This window comes from Lepus europaeus, chromosome 7 (assembly GCF_033115175.1).
Source record: "Lepus europaeus isolate LE1 chromosome 7, mLepTim1.pri, whole genome shotgun sequence".
In the NCBI taxonomy this organism is placed as follows: Eukaryota; Metazoa; Chordata; class Mammalia; order Lagomorpha; family Leporidae; genus Lepus; species Lepus europaeus.
This window is the reverse complement of record NC_084833.1, coordinates 82,217,069-82,232,302: the sequence shown is the minus strand read 5'-3', so window position 1 is coordinate 82,232,302 and position 15,234 is coordinate 82,217,069. Positions and strand designations below refer to the sequence as shown.

Here is a 15,234-nt window from a genome sequence, read left to right as displayed (position 1 = left end):
TGACTTTCAAATAAATAAATAAATCTTTTTTTTTTTTAAAGTTGTACATGAGGAATTGTGGATGGACTAATCCAGGCTCAAGCATAAATGACTGGTAACCAACCAGTTAATCTGTTACCTCTCCTAGGGAAAGCTCAAAGGCTCTGAACACAGTAATGACAAGGGGTTACTACTGAACCAATAATGACAGTGTTTATCATCCTGCTTTTATCAGTACACATGGTATACGGTTATTGAAATATCACACTGTACTCCATAAACATGCTCAATTGAGCAGTTTTAGAAGTAGCTTCCCAGGGACAAAGCATTGGCTAAGGAAGTACTGCCGTAACCGTGGAGTATGAGGCAATGCAGCTGGACAGTGGGGAAGCCATTTTGTTAGGAGGCCTTCCCCCATTTATTCCTGGCGTCTTCTAAACATCCTTAGCCTGACCCAGCACAGGCAGCCCAGCAGCTGACGGCTTCTGCACAGACGCCACTTTCAGCATGCCAGCGGGCATCTAGGTCTCAGGGGGTTGTGCCTGCGTGGCCAGACAAAGCTAGAAGTTATATAGCACCTGTTAGAATTTACCACCAGCCTTTGTGATTTCCCAAGCACGTTCACATGGATAAGTCCAAACTCAAAAAGTCTGAGCAGGTTCATGAGCCCCCATTCTATGGATGTAGAAACAGGTCCAGAAAGATGAAGGGACTTATCTAAGGTCACAAAACCCACTGCAATACTCCCTCTTCATGTGGTGCTGCTCCTTCAGGCTCTGGCACAGCCTGGATCAAGTCGGGCAAAAATGCCAGATGGTAGAGCCCTGTCATCAGAGTCCCTGCTGTCCGGCCCCACCTAGGACAGGGCAATGGTGTCTGGCTGCAGGGAAACATCCCTATATTGGTATTCTGCATCTGTGTGTGTATTGATTTCTTTCTCAGAGGGTACCATCTGCCTTCTGTCTAATTATGTTACTAATCTTCATCCCAGCCCTTTGAGGAATGCATCCCTGTGCTACAAAGGTATAGGTTTCCAGGGTTACCAGAAATCCGCAGATTGAAGCCTTTCTCTGGCTTCCTTGAAAGGGCTGTGATCAGTGGAAGTCTTACTTTTCGTCATCGTTAGTTTCTGGACACAGTTTCTCTCTTTTCCTTTGGTTTGCAGTTAATCTGTTAAGACTAATCTCTGGGAAAATGCTTTGTGCAGAAGAAGATGCAAAAGAAATGACAGAGGCTGTGTCCTCAGTGACGGTTTGAAAAATAACAGTCGACGTGGCCCAGGTGGTGAGGCAGGAAGTGTTCTGCTCTCAGAATCAGTAGATCTGGGGCCAGGCAGCAACTGTGTGGTCCTGACCTGGTCACGGCATTGCTGCCTGCCTGGGTCTCAGTCACCACATCTGTGTATGTGAGGGGGCACAGTCACTGCTGAATGGCTTTGGGAGACTTTGATGAGATGACTTTGCCAGACAGGACTTCTCAAACATGAACGTGCCTGAGAGTCACCTGCGGGAGTCACAGGTTATAATGCAGACTTTGAATCAGCAAGTCTGGGCTGGGGCCTGAGGTTTTCATTTCTCTCCAACTCATAAATGATCCAGCCAAGGTTGAGAACGAATGACTGAAGAGGTGTTGGAATGATGGGTGGCGACAGCATGCGACAGAGCATCTGAGCACGGAAGGCAGTGGGGAGCCATAGCAGCATTTTGAAAACCTCCTGGATTCGTCTTTGTTGGTATTTATGACCTACCTCAAAGTAGGATTTAAATACAACATTCATGGTGGTTTTTCCTCTCCTTATTACATAAGTAATGAATGGTATTTGTAGAGAGAAGGCTAACTCACATCTCAATACTTTTCTTGGCTGACATTCAGGCTGATTTACGGTGCCAGAGGCTAAAGGTTTGAAAATATCCCAGTATCTTACTGCACAGGCAGCTAAATTAAATCTGATACCCAAGACCTGCATGATTAGAATAATGAACTACTTCAATCCACCTGAAAGACGGGCCAGTGGGGGAGTATTGTAGAAGCCAGAGGAAGCCCAATCTGGGAAATAGAAACTGTATTGCAAAATAAGAGGTCTCAGCAACTATTTACATATCAGATAAATTACTGCTCGGGATGGTGAGAAACTTGCTGTTTCAATTTGCCTTGACGTTTGATGGATTCTTGAGCCAGAGAAATGTCTTCTCTTTTCCCATTTGGAGAAAGAATGCAAAGTCATTTTACAGTCAATGTCACGTCCTTTTATCCACCCACGTCCAGACCCTCCAGTCCACCCCCAGGTCCCATATAGTCTTGCAAAGGTTGTAGACCAATTATGCAGCTAACCTGAGACAATGTCATCTTCAGAGCTAAAACTGCACAGTGCTTTATGATTTAAAGACCACTTTCACTCACATTATCTTTTTTGATCCTTGTGACTATCCTTTAAGCCAAATAACATTATCTCTATTTTCAATTTTGGAGAATTTATGTGATGTGTCTAAGGTCATAGTATAAGTGGCAAAGCTGGAAGGCAAATCCATCTTTTGAGCACTTATTGTTTTTCCCCATAATGATATATGCGTCCTTGTTTTAGAATAGTATATTTTTTATCTTGGATTTACATTAGAAGCTTTTTTTAAAAAAATACTAATCCCCAGGTCCTAGCCCAGACACTGGCTCATGTCAAAAGCCTGTCAGGTGATCCTAATGTGTAGTCTAAGTGAGAGTCACTACCCATCCCATTCTGTTTTTGTAAAAGTGCTTATGACGTATTTGTTGAATGTAAAAGGTACTGGGCGAGGCCTTAGTGTATATGTATTTGTGGACATACATACAGGCACACACACCACCCTACATACATCTCTCCCCACTCTTCCACCTCAAATTGGAAGGAACAAAGACTTTCATTCCACAGGAATACTTTTTGGAATAGGAAATCCAGTTACTTGGATTCATGTGTCAAGCCTGCCCTGCAGGCAGAGACAAGAGAAGGACTATTGCCTACAGGCCTGGGATATTTAAAGGAAAAAATTTTCAACCTCTTATTTTTGCTACCACAATGACAGAGAGTGGTGTAGAGGGTTTAGGACAAGCCATAGGATATTGAGTTGAGTCACAACTTTGGGTATCTTTACAGTTTTACCCAAGGTCAGTCTGCACCAGGAAGCAGCCAAGTCTGGGCAAGCAACTTTGGTCATTAAGACCAAACCGTGTAGAGACTTGTGACCTGGAGATCATTAAGAGGTTAGAAAATGCCTAAATCCTGGTGTGTCTGTTAGCTTTTTGTCTCTGTCACAAATACCTGAGGGAAGTCACCTGTGAAGCAGGTTTATCTAGGTTTATAATTTTGGAGGTTCACAGTCTATGATCCAGCACCTGAGGAAGTCGGTGGTGGTGAAACACATGCAGGAGAAGGATCACAAGGTGACCCAGGGAGCAGAGAAAGAATAGCGAGGCCAAACTCAGCTCTTAGAACCATTCAGATTGGTTGGATCCAAAGTATTTTTTTTTGTGCCAAATATTATGTGTTGCCTAAACAGCATGAGAATTGTCCCTTTAGTTAAGCATTCTAGGTCTTTCCAGCCAACACTGCAGAAAAGGGCCCCCTAACCTCTATTAATGACAATTGAGGTTTTGTTGTTTTTGTTGTTCTTTGTTTTTTTGGACAGGCATAGTGGACAGTGAGAGAGAGAGAGAAAGGTCTTCCTTTTGCACAGGCAGGTTCACTCCCCAATGGCCGCTGCAGCTGGCGCACTGCGCCCATCCGAAACCAGGAGCCATGTGCTTCTCCTGGTCTCCCATGTGGGTGCAGGGCCCAAGGACTTGGGCCATCCTCCACTGCACTCCCGGGCCACAGCAGAGAGCTGGACTGGAAGAGGAGCAACCAGGACAGAATCTGGCACCCCAACTGGGACTAGAACCCGGGGTGCCAGCACCGCAGGCAGAGGATTAGCCTATTGAGCCACGGTGACAATTGAGTTTATTTATTTTAATTATTTAAGACCTTTATTAGCAGGTGCTTGCAGTTTGTTGAATTTTTTGAAAAAATCAAGTTGTAAACTTTTATTACAAATTAAAAATGAAGTTCTTAAAAATCTCAACTTGACCAGATATGAAACAATTTAAAAACCTTTAAAGGTGTATTGAGAAAAACCAGGCTTTTTTAAAAAACACGTTTGTCGTTACCAAAAAGAGACATCTTTAGGTAAAAATAATAAAAACTCCATGCTGCATAGATAATGCAGATAGTTCTAGTAATCTGGTCAACGGGCAAAAAGCAAGCACTTCAGGTCTTCAGCTCAACCTTTTGTTCATTTCTTATTGCTGGAATTTCATATTCATTTCTTCTTGTTGGATGACTAAACCGGATGATGGTAGAGATGTTAAGCTGGCATTTACTCAGCCCCGCTCTGCTCAGCCTCGGGAGGGGACGAATTCTCAGCTGGTGGATCGGCTGCTTTTGTCTCTTTGCCATCTTGTGGTTTAGGGTTATCTGGGCGTCTACGTCGGTAATTGAAGTTGCGGTGGTACCGACGCTGAGGTGGCTGCTGACCTGGGTCTCATCTCCTTGGTTTTCCTTATCTTCTTCATTGCCGTCCTCTCTAGGCTGTCTTTGGCGAGAGGACCTCTGCGGAATTGTGGTCTATAACCCCGATACATATTCTGTCTCACTGGTCTACCTTGTTCACCTGCACCCTGGTTGTCAGCACCTTCCATCACTTCTCCCTGCACTGGAGGGTTGGAATACTGTGGTCGACGCCCATAGGGTCTCCGCATGTAGTAAGGTGGGAACCTTCGCCTGCGGTAGGGCTGGCGATGTTGGGCCTGGCCTTTGGGAGCACTCTCCAACCCCTCATTCTTTTCCCCACTCTCACTGTTCTGGTAATTCTGCTGGTAATTGCGTGGAGGGCCCCTACGACGTGGGTAGCATCTATAATGGTTACGGTCTGCTGCATAGTTACTGCCTTGCACTGGAGCTCCACCAGGACCTGTAACATCTGCTGCCTCCACACCCTTTTCTCCTTCAACAACATCAGACTCTACAGTCTCTCCATCTCCTACACTGAGAAGGGACTTCCTGGGGTTATTCTTCTTTATGGCAGTCTGGTGTACAAATACGTCTTCCTTGGTGTCATTCCTGTTGATGAAACCACATCCGTTCCTTACATTGAACCATTTCACTGTTCCCAAAACCTTCACTGCAATGACCTTCTTGTCCCCGCCTGCGGGTGCCGCCGATGTGAGGCCGCCCGGGCCACCGCTCCCTGCGCCGCTGCAGGTGGTGCCGGGCTTGGTTTCTGCGGCGCTGAGGGCGGGGGCGGCAGGCGGCTGCTGGGTCTCGGCCTCACTCACTGCTCATGGTTGCAGTGATGGTGATTGGGGCTGGCTGCGGCAGCTGCAGCTCCTCCCCGGGTGTGATGGTAACTAGGCCGGCGGTGGTGGTGGGGCTGCTCAGGGCTCTCTGGGGTCCGCTCTCCGCTCCCGCTACCGATCGAACTCACAATTGAGTTTAACCCATTGAGTATTAACTGAAGGAATATTTAACCTGTAAGATCCACAATTGGAACAAAGCTGTCCTTTGCATTTGTTCATCAAACATGATAGGGGCCAGTGCTGTGGTCTAGCAGGTAAAGCCACCGCCTGCAGTACTGGCATCCCATATGGGCGCCAGTTTGAGTCCCTGCTACTCCGCTTCCGATCCAGCTCTCTACTATGGCCTGGGAAAGCAGTAGAAGATGGCCCAAGTCGTTGGGCCCCTGCACCAGTGTTGGAGACTCAGAAGAGGTTCCTGGCTCCTGGCTTCGGATTGGCACAGCTCTGGCCATTGTAACCATTTGGAGAGTGAACCAGGGGTTGGGAGACCTCTCTTTCTCTCTCTCTCTCTCTCTCTCTCTCTCTCTCTCTGCCTCTCCTTCTCTCTGTGTGTAACTCTGCCTTCCAAATAGATAAATAAATTAAAAAAAAAAACTGAATCAAGCTGTGTATTAGATTGCTTTTGTTACTGTAATGAAATACCTGAGTCAGGCTAACTTTATAAAGGAAAATTTCTTTTGCTTGATTTTGAAGGTTCAAAGGCGTGGCGCTGGCATCAGTTCAGCTCTAGTGAGAGCCCCCTTGGCTGTATCACAGCGTGGAGGGGAGCAGGTGGTGAGGAGGGGATCACATGGCTCAGCAGAGACTAGAGAACAAGCGGAGTCCCATATTCCTTCCAAGCGCGTGCCCTAAGAACATTTCCCTAGGCTCCACCACTTAAAGGCCCCACCCTTCCCACTGTCACACCAAGGACAACATGAACCTTTGGGGGACAAACAACTCCCAAACCATATTGAGCTGTTACCATGTGTCAGACACTGGGCATGAAGAGAAGTCAGCAATTGTCTGCATCCTAGAGGCTTCTAATCCAGGGGAGAGGCCACAGCATTTCCTTAATGGTGCTCCACCCCCAGTCTTCTCACATCCGGTAGACAGATCAGGAGAAACAGAAAGAGGGCAGCTGAGGTGCACTCTCCCCTTTGTTAGCTCCTCACTGCAGACCTCAGCCATGCAAAGGATCAGAAAAAAAAAAAAAGCTTTCAAAATCTCCTGAAAATGCAAGGTTTTACTTGTTCTGGAGTTCTTGAAAGTTGTGATACCACTTGCTGACTTCCTTTGGGGGACTAATTAATTTTGTAATTAGAAAGGGGAAAAGATTCACTCTGATACGGTTGGCTCTGAGAACCAGGGAGAACTTTTTCTGGCTTCCAAACCTTACAAAGACTGGCTGGGTCATTGCACCTAGATAAGGCTAACACATCAAAGCAAGAGGAAATTCTGTTATTTTCTCATGGTTATAATTTAACTCACTTAACCTGGAGCGTGAATGCTAGGTCCAACAAAGCAAAGAGTAGGACTCCATCAAGTCAAACGGAGAGTAAGGAAGTATCTGGGGCCTGAACATTAGACACAACACCAGGTGGAAGTGAGTCAAAGGCCTGTGAGACTGGGATATCAGTGGAGAGCAGCAGACAGAAGTCAGGTGTCTCAAAATCTAGAGAGAGGATAAGAAGTAGGTGGATAATTGTAGTCAGAAAGAGGCTACAAACAAGGAGCCCAGAAAACCACAAATGACCAAGGGGCTACTAACTGCCAGGGTCAGGGAGAGACTGGGAGTCCCCAGGATGAAGAATCTTGGCTGGGCAGCGGTGTTGGCAGGAGTAATGTCAGCATATGGGTGGGCCCTTGGCCATAGACAAGAGCTGAGAGGTGAGAAGGGAAGACAGCTGGGAGGGTTGGAAGACTGTGGAAGCTCTGGGATGCTAGAAGGCTGTTTCTACCCATCCAAGCAGATTAAGTTTTTCCTACCATATTCTTAACCTTACCCTTACTGCTGTATGCAGCTTAACGTGCCGTGTGTTCTTCATATTCCGCCTCCCCAGCAGCCTTAGTGCTGCCAGAGCCGAGACCGCCAGCTTGCTCAGCGTGCAGTTGGCAAACAGCAGGTGCTGTTTACTTTGCCTGACTCCTAATCCAGACTCCTGACCATCACCCCAGCCCTGTCCCTCCCTGCAGTTGCCATGTGGACGCTCAGATGCACAAAGATGGGCTCTCTGAAAATTATCCAGGTTCTTTTTGCTTCTGTTGTCTCTGACACGAGGGTCACAGTGGCTTACAAACCAGCGGCGTGATTTAGAGACCTTACTTGTATGTCCTTCCAACATATCCTAATGAGACAATACTTCCTGAGAACTGCTGCAGGCCTGCACGCCTGAGTTGATGGTGCTAACCTCCACATAAGTGCTGAAATACCGGTTACCGTCAACCCAGCTGATTAAGGGAGCCTCCCATCCCCTGCCCCCCTTGCAGCTCTGCGCTGCAGCAGCAGGGAGTCCACTCCCAGCTCTTGTGCTTGGATTTTTCCCCAAGGCTGACAGTCTTCTAATGAGGTATGGCATTTATTCCTTCAGTGCCTCAAATGCTGTGATACCGTGGAAGCAGGGTTATTGGCTGCCCTGACCAATGGCTTTTGTGAAGAAGGAAAGTAGGAAAAATTGGGGGGAGGGGACGACACCATCAGGGGATATAGCCAGAGAGGGAAAAAAAGGAGATAGAAGGGTGAGGGAAAATAAGAACAATAATATGAATCTTCTTGACAGGTTGAGTTTTGCCTTATTCAGAAAGCTGTTTAAATCCTTTGACATTTTCCTTTAAAGCTAGTCCTCCATCTGAAGTTAAAACAACATCTTTTCTGCCTGGGACACAAGCTGTAGGAAACTTAAAAAGATATAAAGATACCTATCTAGATAGTTTTGTGACTTCAGCTGTGTGTGTGTCTCTTTGCAGGGCTGTGGCAACAGCTTCTGAGTGTGAGCACCAAAGACGGAGCTCTCTGGTTATTTTTTCCCAGTCCGTAGGCTCTGCTTGTACTTTGTGTTTCCCCTGTGGCATGGCTTATTAGGATGGCTGGGACGAGGATGGTAATTCAGTTATTTAATTTCAGGCCATTGAGTAGCCAGGGGATAAGGACTGGGAAATGATGAACTTTCTTATTTCTATAACTACTTCATAAATTTTGAAGGAAAAAAAAAAATCTGCCATGGGCTGGATGGTCCCTCTCCTACCCCTGTTCCCAAACACCTTGGTTAAAATCCCAACCTCCAAAGTGCTAGTGTTGAGAGGTGGGGCTTGGGGGAGGCAAGGAGCGCTAGCTACGATCATGAGGATGGAGCCCTCAGGAATAGGATGAATTCCTTCTAAGAAGAGATACCAAGAGAACTTGCTTCTTGCTCTGTTGTCTGCCACAGGAGCACACCATGAAAGGGCAGCAGTATGCGAACAAGGAAGCCAGGCCTCACCTGACACCTGATTTGCTGGCGCCTGAAACCAGCACTTGACAGTCTCCAAAACTATGATAAATAAATATCCTTTAAAATTTTATTTCATTAATGCCGGCGCCGCGGCTCACTAGGCTAATCCTCCGCCTTGCGGCACCGGCACACCGGGTTCTAGTCCCGGTCGGGGCACCGATCCTGTCCCGGTTGCCCCTCTTCCAGGCCAGCTCTCTGCTGTGGCCAGGGAGTGCAGTGGAGGATGGCCCAAGTCCTTGGGCCCTGCACCCCATGGGAGACCAGGAGAAACACCTGGCTCCTGCCATCGGATCGGCGTGGTGCGCCGGCTGCAGCGCGCCAGCCACGGCGGCCATTGGAGGGTGAACCAACGGCAAAGGAAGACCTTTCTCTCTGTCTCTCTCTCTCACTGTCCACTCTGCCTATTCCATTAAATTTTTTAAACTTTTAATTAAATTTAAGGATGAACATGTAGTATGTATACTTTTTTATGGCACACAGTAAAATATTTCAACACATATATAAAGCATAAACCAATCAAGGCAGTGAGGCATTCTATTTCCTTATCTTTTCTTTCTTTTTCCTTTTTTGAAAAGATTTATTTGAAAGGCAGAGTTACACACACAGAGAGAGAGAGCAACAGAGAAATAGGGAATGACAGAGAGAGCTTCCATCTGCTGGTTCACTCCGCAGATGTCTGCAACAGCTAGGGTTGGGCCAGGTTGAAGTCAGGAGCCAGAAGCCTGGAGTTTCTTCTGGGTCTCCCACATGGGTGCAGTGGCCCAAGCACTTGGGCCATCATTTGCTGCTTTTCCAGGTGTATTAGCAGCAAGTTAGATCAGAAGTGGAGCAGGTGGGACTCAAACCAGTGCTACAGGCAGTGGCTTTGCCTACTATGTCACAATGCCAGCCCCTACTTCTTTGTTTTGGTACCAATTTCCAACCTCCCTCCATCCCCCTCTTCCCACCCTTCTCAACCTATAGCAATCACTAGTCTATGTTCAGATCAACTTTTTTTTTTTTTTTTTTTTTTAGTTCCACATGTAACAGAAAACATTCAGTATTTGTCTTTTTATGCCTGGCTTATTTTACTCAACATAATGATCTCCATTTCCATTCACTTTGCTATAAATGTTAAGTTTCATTCTTTCTGATGGATGAATAATATTCTATTCATTCATGTTGCAATAAACATGGGAATACAAGACTCTTTCATATGCTGATTTTATTTCCTTTGGTTATGCACCTAGGAATGAGAAATCTGGGTCATGTGGTAGATCTATTTTTAGGTTTCTTTTTTTTTAATATACTGTTTATTTAAAAAATTTATCTAAAGGTAGAGAGAGGAGAGAGATCTTTGATTTACTGGTTCACTCCCTAAATGCCTGCAAGAGCTAAGTCTGGGCAAGGCTAAAGCCAGGAGCCTAGAACTCCATGCAGGGCCGGCGCCGCGGCTCAACAGGCTAATCCTCTGCCTTGCGGCGCTGGCACACCGGGTTCTAGACCCGGTTGGGGCGCCGGATTCTATCCCGGTTGCCCCTCTTCCAGGCCAGCTCTCTGCTATGGCCCGGGAAGGCAGTGGAGGATGGCCCAAGTGCTTGGGCCCTGCACCCGCATGGGAGACCAGGAGAAGCACCTGGCTCCTGCCTTCGGATCAGCAAGATGTGCCGGCCGCAGCGGCCATTGGAGGGTGAACAGGGGGTGAACCAACGGCAAAGGAAGACCTTTCTCTCTGTCTCTCTCTCTCACTGTCCACTCTGCCTGTCCAAAAAAAAAAAAAAAAAAAAAAAGAAAAAAAGTGGGTGGCGAGGACCCAAGTACCTGACCCATCATGCGTTGCCTTCCAGGGTGCACAATAGCAGGAAGCTGGGCTGGAAAGAGGCAGAAGTGGAACCCAGTCACTCTGATACGGGATGTGGATAACCCATATGTGGCGACTTAACTGCTAGGCCAGATGGCAGAGGAGTGACATGGCAGCCCTTCCCTTCTTCACTGATTTTTTTCTTATTTTTATACCAAAAAAGACACTCTAATCTCTCACCTGGTTTCCTTGGCTTTTGTGAAGATGGCTTAAAGTGTGAAAAGCATTTTTTTCAGCCACCACCTTGGTCCCAATGTTTGCTGATTTAGTCACATAGTCAGTGGTCAATTATTATAGCAGCCCAAGCAGAATAAGAGATGTCCCTTCCATCTCCTGTCCTCCTGAGCGTTCCTGACCTCGTTCAACCTTTGTGTCTCTGTCCCACTCAGGATGATGCCCATTCTGGCCCTGAATGGCCTCCCATGGGAGGGAAGAGTCTTTTCTGTCTACTAAGCAGAGACCTTCCAGGTAGATCTTTCTCTTAATAAAAAAAACAACAAAACAAAACAAAACAAATAAAAAAAAACGTAAGGTTCTAGGAATAAGAGAAGCAAAATTCTCAATGGCGGAATCTACATTTGTCATGACTTTGATGTGTTTGTGTGTATGTGTTGGGGGAGGAGGAGTGCTTGGGTGTTCCTGATGGTTGTTTGATTCTTTTTGTTTTGTTTTGTTTTTTTGACAGGCAGAGTAGATAATGAGAGAGAGAGAGAGACAGAGAGAAAGGTCTTCCTTTTTGCCGCTGGTTCACCCTCCAATGGCCACTGCGGCCGGCGCATCTTGCTGATCCGAAGGCAGGAGCCAGGTGCTTCTCCTGGTCTCCCATGCCGGTGCAGGGCCCAAGCACTTGGGCCATCCTCCACTGCCTTCCCGGGCCATAGCAGAGAGCTGGCCTGGAAGAAGGGCAACCGGGATAGAATCTGGCGCCCCGACCGGGACTAGAACCTGGTGTGCCAGAGCCGCTAGGCGGAGGATTAGCCTGTTAAGCCACGGCGCCGGCCTAGTTGTTTGATTCTAATTCTGCTTCCTCCATCTTCCCTGACTTCCTTTCCATAGTTCCTTCCTTCAATCAAGAATGAAGGTGACATAAGGTGTGGACAGAAATACCTTGTCCCATGGAAAACTCTCCAAAGAATGCATGAGTGAAAAGAGGTAAGAGAAGTAACACAGAGAGGAGAAAGGGGGTATTGTGTTAGAATTAAGACACTACTGCTTTTGAATTCCAGCGTTAGTGCAGAACAGCCATATAATCACTTAACTTAGTTTCAGCTTTCACATCTGTAGACAGGAATTAATTAGGTTGTGTATTTAGAATATGCTATGGTTTGAATTGTCCCCCAAATTCATGTATTGGAAATTTAATCCCTTGGCAAGAGTATTGAGGGTGAGGGCTTTTAACTCTCTACTTAGCATAGGGTTAATCTTATGTGTATAAAGTTAATTGAAAATAGATCTTAGCAAAAATAAGACTGCAAAAAAAGAAAAGCAAGGATAAAGAAAATGTTCAAAAATATATTGGTGATGGTTTTTACAATCTGTGTATATACTTGAAAACAGTTCTTTTTTTTTTAATTTTTATTTTTGACAGGCAGAGTGGATAGTGAGAGAGACAGACAGAGAGAAAGGTCTTCCTTTGCCATCGGTTCACCCTCCAACGGCAGCCGCGGCCAGTGCACTGTGGCCCGCGTACCGCGCTGATCTGAAGCCAGGAGCCAGGTGCTTCTCCTGGTCTACCATGGGGTGCAGGGCCCAAGCACTTGGGCCATCCTCCACTGCACTCCCGGGCCATAGTAGAGAGCTGGCCTGGAAGAGAGGCAACCGGGACAGAATCCGGTGTCCCGACTGGGACTAGAACCTGGTGTGCCAGCGCCGCTAGGCAGAGGATTAGCCTGTTGAGCCACGGCGCCGGCCGAAAACAATTCTATACTTTAAATGGATGCATTTTATGCTAAATGAACTAAATCTCAATACAACTGCTATTTTTTAAAAATGTGATTGAGTTATGAGATCTTTGCCCACATGAATGAATTAATGCTGGTTTTTTTTTTTTTTTTAAGATTTATTTATTTTACTTGAAAGGCAGAGTTACAGAGAGAGAGAGAGAGAGGAAGAAACAAGAGAGAGATCTTCTATCTGCTGGCTCACTCCCCAGATGGCCACAACAGGCCGAAGCTAGGAACCAGAAGGTTCATCCAGGCCTCCCATGTGGGTGCAGGGGCCTAAGTACTTGGGCCATCTTCTACTGCTTTCCCAGGCACATTAGCTGAGAGTGGGATGCCCATATGGGATGCCTGCTTAACCCACTGTTCTACAGCGCTGGTCCCTGAATTAACACTGATAATCATAGAAGTGGTTCTTGATAAAAACATTAGTTCGGTCCCACCCCCGACCCCCAGCCACTCTTGCCCTTTGTTTTTCCACAATGGGAGGACACAGCTCCTTGACCTCAAACTTCCCAGCCTCCAGAACTATGAGAAATGAATTTCTTTTCTTTATAAATTATACCATCAAGGGTATTCTGTTATAGCAACAGAAGACGAAGAGCACTTCACAATGCTATCTATTTAGTAAAAGTTCAATAGAGGTAGGTGTTGTTGAGCACAGAATCCCTAGGGGCCAGAGCACTGTAGGGGCTGCTGTATGAAAGTGCATAAGCAGGGACTTGAAGCAGCAGGCAACACATTAGTCCCACCTGCTCCCTACTCTTGCACCAATTCTTTGGGCAAACATAAGCAATGAACAGGTTGCCTCCATCTGAGAGGACTTCAGGGAGTTCTAGGAGAAAGGATAAACAGTTGTTAAGTATTCCATTTTTTAAAAAAATCACACCTTAGATCTCAGCTTCAGCTAGATGATGCCCAAGGTCCATTAAAACCTAAGTTTGAAAAATACACAAGATAGAAAATCCAAAATGTGTGAAAGGATTTAAGCACAGTGCAGTGAAAAGTAAGTCATCCTTTCACCCTGTCCCATCTCCCCAGAGGAAAGCCACAGTACATAACTAGGTTCTTCTACAGTGTGTTCTAAATGCAGAATGTGAAACCTCCTTCCAGAACATTCCATGCTCCTTTAAACCTTTTAAAAAAATAGCTGTATATGTTCCCTTTTATTCAGTTTGATAATATAACTTCCATGGCTATCATTGCTAGTCTGATGATGACCCCACCAGCTGCTCACAAGCATGGCGCACTACACTCTGGGGAGCATCCAACGCAAGAACATGGAGTAGATAGCACACAGAAAATACAGGCGGGGCTGGGGTAGCAGCTGAGGGTGCCCTGCTCACATGCTGATGCAGCCCTACCCACCCAGTCTTGCTTTCTGCTTTCATTGCCTTGACCACAGAGATGCAAGATAATGCTGCATTAGGCGAGATCCATGTGATTAGCAGGTGGGAGAGAGGAAGCCACCCACGCATGCTGGTCAGAGGCCTGGAAGGGCTGTCTTCTTCTGTTCCAAGGGTCAGGAGAGATGTCTGCTAGTGCTGGGAGGAGGTAAAGCTCAACTGGAAAGTGAATGGGAATGCAGGGCACAGAGCGTCACCCACATTGGTGGCTGGGAAACTGAGAATGTAAATGCTTTTCCTGCTCCTGATTCTCCAGAAGAACCTACTTGTGTATTCTTGCCAAAGGTGGCTTCATTACTTTTGCTGTTCCGCATATTATCCTCTTCCAATAATACGGTATGTGTTGATTGTTGATTTTGCTGAGATGTTCTCCTGGGGCTGCTCAGCCCCAGCTTTTACAGCATGGCCTGATTTCAGTAATTTTATAAGGCCAGCTCATTAGAGCTGAGTTGAGGGGCCCCAGAACGGAAAAATAATCTGCTAAGCCATCCATTTAAAATGACAATAATAAAAATGTTGATAAACATCAATATTTGCACCATGGTTTACGATCACCTTTAACGAACAATTCTGCTGTGATCATTGAATGATTTTCTTTAATAAATGACTTCCCTGTTGTCAGATTTGATCTTTACTCAATGTGATTATGCAACCCTACCATGTGTGCGCTTGAATTTAAAAGCCTCTTGGCTGAGTTCCACAACTGAACTCAAGAGTTACATTCTTTAAGGATTTTTTAAGTGATCATCACCTTTATGCATAATTTGAGGTGGAGGTTGTTGTAAATTTAAGTTGGAGAATTAAAATCTTTTTGGGAGTCAGGATGGTAGCTGAATAAGATGCTCCACCAATCTTCTCCCCCAAAAGACAGAAATTTGAATACCTATTCACTCACCAATGTACCTTCACAAGAGCTGGGGAAGCAGGTGAGATACCACAGTGCCTGGTTTTAGTATAACAGTAAGAAAAGATGTGTTGAAGAAGGCAGAAAGAAAAGAGTTGCCCATGACTTCACTTCCCCAGCTCCAAGCTGCATACTTTGGAGAGAGACACCTCCCACTTGGGTGAGGGAGGGTATTATTAAGTCCAGAACTTAGTACCAGGTCCACTATGGTGAAACCTAGTGACAGGCAGAGGCTCCACAGCCTCTGTCTCCAAGTCAGTACCCAGGCAGCCAAGTGACTGCTTCCACCATCACCCCCTGCCACCACCCCACAACCTTGGGCAGCACCATGTGG

General features: G+C 46.3%; 1 pseudogene; it reads right to left on the bottom strand.

Moving 5' to 3' along the window:
* Positions 1–4,032: 4,032 nt before the first annotated feature.
* LOC133763868 (Y-box-binding protein 1-like) overlaps positions 4,033–15,234 on the bottom strand; it is a 32,779-nt pseudogene continuing 21,577 nt past the window's right edge.